We start from the raw sequence: 8,836 nt of genomic DNA on the forward strand, positions 1-8,836 counted from the left end.
ATATATATCATCTGTATCACATTAGATAAGGAGGAAAACGAGGACTGAATCTTGCACACCTTCAGTGTTCATTACAGTTGTTTCTGTACCACCCCGTTTCTAACTAAATTACATGTAAATTATTCTGTTTAATATGAGCACACACACACACACACATACACACACATATATACACACATATACGTACACATGCATACACGCACACATGTATATGTGTGTGTGTGCGTATTAAACACTCGCACGTACATGCACACAAATGCATGTACTTTTTGGTATATGTGTATGTATGTGTGTGTGTGTGAGTGTGTGTGTGTGTGTGTGTGTGTGTGTGTGTTATGAAAATGAGCTCAGTAAGATAACTCAGAATGGCCGAGAACATGAATTTGGACAAGAAAGATTAAAGAACATTAAGGAAAGAAGTAGCATAAACAAGAATACAACTGTGAAGACGTGTTTCTACCTCAATAGGCGTCATTAGCATGTTGACACCATCCAGACTTATGTATATAACGCTACTTTGCAGCAATTGTAAGTTACCAAGTGGGGGAGGGGAGCTGTGGTGGGATAATGTCCAGGAAAGGAGGGAACGGATGTAGAGGTAAGATGAGGGCCTGATGGTGGTGGACAGATACAATATGGGCAACGACAGGATGAGGAATGAGTAAAATAAGAATACCTGAGAGCAGCCATCTCTGAAGAGCAGACGCTCTTGTAATCGTGATAAAGCGAGAGAGATAGGGGAGGGGAGATGAGGAAAGAGAGAGAGAGGAGACAGCACACCTTTGGGCCAGAACGTTGGAGTGTGTTGGTGAACAACCTTATTCTAATCAGTCAAGTGGGCTTTCTTTGGATGCATCTTAAGGTGTGATGGTGTGTGTGTGGGTGTGTTTCTGAGAGAGAGAGAAAGAGTGAGAGAATGTAGCAGCAGCGCTCTCCTCTATGTGGGAACTCTACACCATCTTGGCTGTTATATGATCTCTACGGTTAGTTAATAGTTGAGGCAGGTTTAAGTGAATCCTGACCTTTTGTGATGCAGAACATACATACATACAGACAGATAGATAGATAGATAGGCAGAAGCTATTATATTGTCATGCGGTTATTATCACAAGTTAAAATTTATCCGCTTAATAGAACCAAAGCCCTGGATATTGTTGTCAATATTCTCAATTAAAGAACCACCACCTTACTTCCATCCCAACTACCTCCATCATAGCAACATTTACACTTCCAAACTCAACCTCCCAGCATCACTACCCAATCACCCTTGCTCCTATCTACACGAATAATTACTACCACAAACACAACTGCTACTATCACCACTCCTAATGTAGTACCTTTCACTTCAGAAACAGTAACAAGATCAAAGTAGTATATGCACAAGGTAAAGGGATGTGGTTTGTGTCTGGTTATGATGGTGGGAGGACAGTTGTGGTAGTGATAGAAGCGTGCGGACAAGGTGACAGAAAGAGTATAAGGAAATTGCCTTGGAGAGTGAAATAGCCAACGTTTCGGACAGAGTCCATCATCAGGATTAAGGTGACAGGAGAGAAATATAAGAAAGACAGAAAAGTTTTACTTCCTATATGCTATATGTTTGAGGAATTGACTGCAACTGATGAGGAACGCAAGATAATGTGAACTTTATATGTAGAAGGGGAGTAGTAGGAAAGGGGGAAGGAAAGAAAAATGAAAAGAGAAGATGAAGCAGGTGAGGCCAGGTGAGCTGGAAGAAGAAATTGAGGTGAGACAGGAGCTAAAGGATATGACAGGGATCACTGAACTAAGAGTTTCTCGAAAGTAGAGTATGTAAAACTCTGCTATTTTTCTTTTATTTCCCTGCAATCAACTTTACTCTGAAGAAAAACTCTATCCGAAACATTGACTATTTCACCTCCCCACAGCAATTTCACTGGAATATTTCAGTTGCTTTTCTGAATAATACAAGATGTATTGACTCACACCACCACCGGGCTCATTGGATTCTGCTTTATCGAATAGAATCATTTGTAAGTGTTGAGTATGAAGGTTCTGGTTTGTTAAATATTGGTGAACACATGAGTCGGGAGAAAAATATATTCAAAGCCCGTTCTACAAAACATGCCAATAATGATTCTATGTGGTTGCTTGACTTGCTAGAAACAGCTGCCAAGTTTATCTCCAATCACACTGCAATTTACCCTCTAAGAATGGGGTGGTCACAACTTAAATGCCTGTTATCAATTGTCTGTTCAAAAGATACCTTCACAAGTCATACCAACTCACAAGAGTCGGTTTCCTGGCGTGTATATCCCCACCTGGATGAGACACCAGTCTGTTGCAGTGTTACTCATTTTTGCCAGCTGAGTGGACTGGTGCAACATGAAAGGAAGTGTTTTGCTCAAGAGGTCAACACATCACCTGGTCCAGGAATCGAAATCATGATCTTACCATCATGAGTCCAACACCCGAAGCACTAAGCCACATGTCTCCACTTCAAAGGATACCACAGATAATTGTTTCTGATTCAGACACAAGGCCTGCAATTTTAAGGGGTGGAGGTTAGTCGATTACCTCAACTCCAGTACTAGTTTGGTCTTTTATTTTATCAACCTTTGACAGGTGAATGAAATGCAAAGGTGATCTTGGTAAGATCTGAGCACAGAATGTAAAGGGCCAAAACAAATGGCACAAAGCAATTTTCCCACTGCTCTAACGATTCTACCAATCAATTTCCCCAAATAGTTTCTAATTAAGGCACAAGACCAAAAATTTATAGGCGAGTTTATTAGTCGATACTATCAACTCCAGCTTATTGACCCAATGAGGGAATGAAAGATAAAACTGGCCGTGTTGTAAGTTGAACTCAGAAAGTAAAGAGCCCGAAGAAATACTATAAGGCATTTTCTCTGACACTCTAATGATTCTGCCAGCTTACCGCCTTAAGGAGACCACAGATAATGGTTTCAAATTTTGGCACAATCCATCAATTTCTGTGAGTTGGGGGATGGGGAGGGCTTGTTGATTACATGGACTTCATTATTCAACAGGTACTCATTTTATTGCCTTCAGTGGAATTTGAACTCAGAACAGAAATACAGGCAAATGCTTAGTGGCATTTTGTCCATATTTCTGTTCTGAGCTGACAATTCTGCCAGCACGCTGCCTTAAAGAGACAATAGACAGTAAGTTTAACCAGGAGATTTTCATGTTAGGCACAGCCAGCTATTTTGCTGATATGAAGTGCTACAATATTAGTAGGGCTTCAATAGCTCTGGTTCTATGGAAGCCACATTTCTAGAGTAGCAGTTCTCTGGCTTGATTTGAACCGTTTTTCTTAGACTCCCAGTTTAGAACCAGAGCATAATTATATTTCCATAAAAAGCATGACTAGCTCATTGAATTTGTAGTGAGATCAATTTCTATTATGGCATATTGGAGTCGACTAACATTTTATAGACTCCACACTTTAATCTATAATGATTGGTTATCTGACCTATCATGTGAGTTTGGAACATTTGGTTGAGTCCTGTATATTGACTGGTCAAGTATTGCACCTGGTATGGATCTCGGATCCAATCACATCATGCGTAATACATTCTAAAACAACTAACCTGAATTTACATTGGAGCCTACTTCGGCTTATCATCATCATCATCATCATCGTTTAACGTCCGCTTTCCATGCTAGCATGGGTTGGACGATTTGACTAAGGACTGGTGAACCAGATGGCTACACCAGGCTCCAATCTGACTTGGCAGAGTTTCTACAGCTGGATGTCCTTCCTAACGCCAACCACTCCGAGAGTGTTGTGGGTGCTAAAACAGCTAAGAAGAGGGTTGAGAGATTTTCAGGAAGGTGACTCGTTATTTTCTTGCCATTATAACAAAGCACATGTAACTAACAACAGCCAAAGCTGAATCATCCAAACGATGAATGAACTACACAACCAGCAGAATTTGTGATGTTTATTTTGTCCACTGGATTATTTAGAGGAATAAAGCCTCGCTGTTATTTTAAAGTTTGTTTCTTGTATTATTTCTATGAGTGAACAGGCAATACATTTTATATAATAATGGTATGCAAGATTCTGTAGTAAGCCAAGAGAGACTTTATACCTACTCAGCTAAAACTGGTGACTCCAAAGCATGAGCGCCTATGCAAATGTTTTTCGACTACTTTGTATTGGCTGGTATGTAGCAATTAAGGGTGGTAAAGTTTATTTTTTTGAAGGCTCTAGAAGCTTTGCCTGGGGGTTATAAAAGGCTGGAGCATTGAACCTTCAGTCGAAGCTGCTTTAGACAATTAACGGAACTCTGTCTCTTTGTTTCATGAAATGTACTGTCACTATCTTCTACATGCTTTTGCATAACATACTTTTGGCAGTAACATACATGCAAATACCATTCCAGAAAATTACCTACCGTATTCTGTTTTTAATAAATACGTACATATACCACATAACAATATTAACTAAAACATTATTTCTATTTTAGGCATTGTAAAGCTTCAAACATCACAAACGTGCTAGCAAATATGTTTTCCCATAAAATTAATTCACTTGTACATACATGAAAAACAATATATATATGGAAATGCACAGGATTTATTGTTAAGTCATTTATGTCAAATATCACGTCTTACCACTTTCTCTTACTACTTATCTTTAACCTAATTGCCATGACCTTTTCCAAAACTGGTCGCTGTGAAGAGAGAGGGCCCGAAGTTTTTGGAGAAAGTGATAATTAACAACTGTTTCGATTACTTCTTAGATGTCGAAAGTGGGATTGAGGTAAGGAAAATAACTCTCCTGGAACATGTTTCTTGAAAGGCTGTTGTGATCATGTGTATGCGTAGGTGGTTGTCAGACTAATGAGGTGGAGGGGGTACAGCAGACCCAAAAGTGCCACCACCATAAAAATGTTGCCTGGGTCATATTGTCCCACACAGTCCTAACTACGCTACTGACAGTGCCGGCTGGAATTTAGGAGATACAAGATTTTTCAGGTTGTACAATGCATGAAGGTGCTTTCCATGTGTTCAAGTTGTGGTAGAAGTGTAAAATTTTTGCAGGCATTGTTGACAGTGTTCTTGGCTTGTATTGCTGTAATGTAACATATAACGAAGATGGTTAATGCAGATAATGTTGGAATGAGATATATACAACTTGAGATTGAAACTGAACTGGTAAGCGACATTTTATTTTCCCTTATAAAATACAATGATTGCCATACATGAATTAACAAAACATAACAGGTTATTACAAAGATGTGTAAGAACTTTGTGGTAAGGCTAGACTGTTGATGTTATAGACATAGTTGACGTACTGTTGGTGGTGTGTAGAGGCAACTGTTGGTTGTGTGATGTTAATACAGCAATGATGCAGACAGGCATCTGGTGGAGATGAAAACAGAGACTAGCTGGTGTCAGATACATCGTTGCTGGAGACGAATTGTGTGTGGTCAGTAGCGAGTGCCAAAGACTTAGAACAGTCGAGAGCTGCTGTACTTATAAGGAATAGTGGACTCCCAGAAGCTGGTGATTAATTTCCAGCGTAAGGAAAAATAAACTGTTGCGCCAATGCGATCGGACAGCTGGAAGTTGACCAATAAAAACAACAGGTTTGTTTAATCACTGGGTCATGTGACTGCTGAAATGAAAAGGCCTTGTGGAGCCGATATTGGGGTATTTAAGCTTAGATGAGTCAAATGAAAACATCTCACACAATGACAATGTAACTCACTTCTGCTACAAACAATATGCAATCTGTTTGGGAGAAATTTAGTGTTATGAACTTTCTTTGTATTGGAACATGTCTAAGAGAATAGTTTCTCAGATAGGTCAATGATGAAGCATATTTGCAGCCAAGGATGATTAACATCAGTATGGCTGTGTGCTGACTGGTTAACTGATCGTTCCAGATGTTGGGGAAGAGAATTTCAATTAAAGCTAGGTGCAAAGGCAAGAAGGGATCAAAGTATTGAATGTGTATAGTGGGGTATGAGAGCCAAGAGAAGGTGCAAATAGTGAAGGCACCAAAGACAATGACTTGCGAGAGAGAGGGAGAACTATGAGGTAAGATGAATGTCTTTGATGCAGAACAAGTAAAAATTGGATAGTCGTTGGTATTTGGAGGAATTCTGAGAGTTAATGGTAGCAGATGAATTAAAAGACACAAAGAAGGGAGTTCTTGTTGTTGATGTTCAAACAAGCAATGGGAGTGACACGGAGTGTAAATTCTACGTAAGTGTAGAGACGTTGCTGTCAGAATACAGTGTGTGAGCATGGACATCAGAGATGGCCTGAATATATAAAAATTGAGCGATCAGAAGATATTTCAACGTGTGCATATCCCCTCCCTACAAGCCAACTGTGGGGAAGTTTGACGTCCGCTTTCCTTCAGAAATATGTATAGCTAAAAGCTGTCCCCATCAACACACATACACACACACACATACGTAACTATATGTTCGAATGTGTGTGAACAACCTCCCACCTTCGAAAACGCACAGTCATATACAGATATGACGAGAAACTAGCGATATTAATACGAGTTCGTAATTTTCAAGTAGTAAAATAGTATTACGAAAAGCTCTACCAAAGTGTATATAGTTTCCCGTTAGACCAACACATATTTAAACAAACTGTTTCACGATAAAGAAACTTAACTTTTTCTTTCCGCTACATTTTATAACAAGGAATTAGTAAACAACTGACACCGGTTTCCGAATCTGTCGGCGGTAATCTTGCTAAATTTAATATGCCAATGTCGCACAAAGAATCTTCTTAGACGGTAAGAAGTAAATTCTGCCTTAATATTTACTCATTTATTGATATCAAGGCTGTACAAATAATTAGAGTTTTGAATATGATAAAGTTTTACATAAACAACAACCTCTGTTACAAATACGAAAGGAACGACATAGAAACGATATACTACATCTACACCCAGTTTACAAATAAACCATCAATTTATATAACTACTAGCATCGATTAAACTTAGAGGATGAAAGACAAAGTTGATTTGTTCTCTTGCGATTAAAGTCAGTTTCTTTCATATTCCTTGTTAATAATATTTAAACCGTATATCAGCCTGATTGAGCAGGTCCGTGACAGAGATGCTTTGTCAAAAGCAAACAAAGCATAAAACTTAATATAAATATTCTAATTGATTCAACAACTTGGCTTCGAAGAGTCATGCTTTGAATAGAACATCGTAACTTTGTACATATATACCGTCTCATCTCTCTCTCTCTCTCTCTCTCTCTCTCAATGTTTTATGAAGATGTAACATCTTATGCAAACATTACAGGTTAATCACATTACACCTCGCTCTGTAGCTCTACTCAGTCATACATCAGCTCGAACTACAGGCTATTCTAATTAGATTTCTAATAGCAAAAATAAAACTTTAACACTTGCGGTAGATAAATCCACCCCTGTCATACGGGTCAACTAAAGAGTCAGTAGAAATAGCAGCCATAACTCCCTCAATGCTCTATAATTTTTCTTTTAAATGTAAACATAGTTATGTGATTAAGAAGTTCGCTTCCCAATCATGTAGGTTTGGGTTCAGTCTCGGTGTGTGGCACCTTGGAAATGTGTTTTCTAGTATATCCTCCGGCCGGCCATAATTTTGTGAGTGGCTTTGGTTGACGCCTAGGTAATTTTTCAGATTAACACCCGCACGATCTTCACTAGGGTGTTAGGGTTAGAGTTTTAGGGTCAAAGTTAGGGTTTTAGGGTTAGTTTTTGGGTTACGGTTACGGTTACAGTTAGGGACGGAATTCCCTAACCCAAACCGTAACCGTAACCCTAAACCCTAAAACCCTAACCCTAACACACTAGTGAAGATCGTGCGGGTGTTAATCTGAAAAATTACCGACTCCTCTGTTTGTCTCTCCTAGCGTAATGGTTGTAATAGCGTCTTTTGTTTTCAGCTCTCCGTGAAAACATGTCTGGCCATGAGGAAATATCTTGTTTAGAAACAGGTGAGGATTGGTGACAGGAAGAGCGTCAGTTGTAATAAATCTGTCTCAACAAAATTTGTGTGACCCATGGAAGCAGGAAAAAGTGAAAATTAAATCGATGCTGATGAATCTTAGTTATACAAACTAATGGGATGGTTATGGCTGGAACACCTTTCACTTCAATAAAGACCGAAGACCCGAGATTAAACAACAACTACCACCTATTAACTCTTGAGCAGTGGTTCTCAACCATTTTTTCCTCTATGGACCCCTTTGATTCCTGTTTGACTCTACTAGACCCCCATAGACATTTAGTGTTTAAAAGAGTTCCATTCTATTTATATAATCAAATATTAGGAATTGTATAAAAAATATTGTTGAAATATTTTGCATATTGTAGAAGTGTAACTAATTTGTAGCACGTAGATTTTAACATCAAAATCTTATATGAACTCCCAAGGGCCATATGGACCCTAGTTGAAAGAAGCTTGTCTCAATATATGTATGTGTGTGTGTGTGTATACATATATATATATATAATATATATACTCTTTTTACTCTTTTACTTGTTTCAGTCTTTTGACTGTGGCCATGCTGAAGCACCGCCTTTTAGTCGAGCAAATCGACCCAGGACTTATTCTTTGGAAGCCTAGTACTTATTCTATCGGTCTCTTTTGCCGAACTGCTAAGTTACGGGGACATAAACACACCAGCATCGGTTGTCAAGCGATGTTGGGGGGGGGGACAAACACAGACATACAAACACATGCATACATATATATACATATATACGACAGGCTTCTTTCAGTCTCCGTCTACCAAATCCACTCACAAGGCTTTGGTCGGCTCGAGGCTATAGTAGAAGACACTTGCCCAAGATACCACGC

The 8,836-nt window shown here is 39.0% G+C and overlaps 1 protein-coding gene across 1 annotated transcript in view; it reads left to right on the forward strand.

Annotated features, from left to right (window-relative positions):
• Positions 1 to 8,836, forward strand: part of LOC106872508 (aminopeptidase O) — a 47,256-nt gene that overhangs the window by 719 nt on the left and 37,701 nt on the right. The window contains exon 2 of the mRNA XM_052970920.1: positions 4,476 to 5,166. The gene's annotated coding sequence lies outside the window, so the exon portion shown is untranslated. The remainder of the gene's footprint in view (positions 1 to 4,475; positions 5,167 to 8,836) is intronic.

The sequence above is a fragment of the Octopus bimaculoides genome, chromosome 9, assembly GCF_001194135.2.
Source record: "Octopus bimaculoides isolate UCB-OBI-ISO-001 chromosome 9, ASM119413v2, whole genome shotgun sequence".
NCBI lineage: Eukaryota > Metazoa > Mollusca > Cephalopoda > Octopoda > Octopodidae > Octopus > Octopus bimaculoides.